Source organism: Priapulus caudatus, unplaced genomic scaffold (assembly GCF_000485595.1).
Source record: "Priapulus caudatus unplaced genomic scaffold, Priapulus_caudatus-5.0.1 Scaffold5782, whole genome shotgun sequence".
Classification (NCBI taxonomy): domain Eukaryota; kingdom Metazoa; phylum Priapulida; class Priapulimorpha; order Priapulimorphida; family Priapulidae; genus Priapulus; species Priapulus caudatus.
The window spans coordinates 6,498-7,065 of NW_014582843.1; positions in this window are offsets into that span (position 1 = coordinate 6,498).

Genomic DNA, 568 nt, shown 5'->3' on the forward strand with positions numbered 1-568 from the left:
TCTCTCTCTCTCTCTCTCTCTCTCTCTCTCTCTCTCTCTCTCGTCTTGCTCGCTCGCTCTCTCTCTCTCTCTCTCTCTCTCTCTCTCTTTCTCGCTCTCTCTCTCGTCGCTTGTGTTTGCATGTGCCGGTGACGGTGGTGGGGCATTGATGTCGAGAGGATGCTGCACAACAGGTTCGTACGTAATAATGTGCACGTACATAGCTGCTTGGAGGCGCCATCTATCAAATATAATCGGAATTGAAAAAATTTTCACCTACAACCCTGAGTGTATCCTTAAGTGTTTTATTTTGTTTGAAAGATTTGAGCAATCAATACTAACATTATCGCGGCGAAGTAATATTATCAGCTGGAAAACGTTGGTGTAAATTCTTAACCGCATGGCGTTTTGTTGCATTTATTTATTATTATTAATTTGTGCAACAATAAGTTAAAGTAATGTTGTAATGCATTGCTGGGTGTTGTAAGTGTTGATGTCATAGGAATACATGGGAAAAAACATGTCGATCAAGCATCGATAATCGATTTAATAGCACGTAAATAAACAGCTTCCGGGTAGAGAGAGCAAT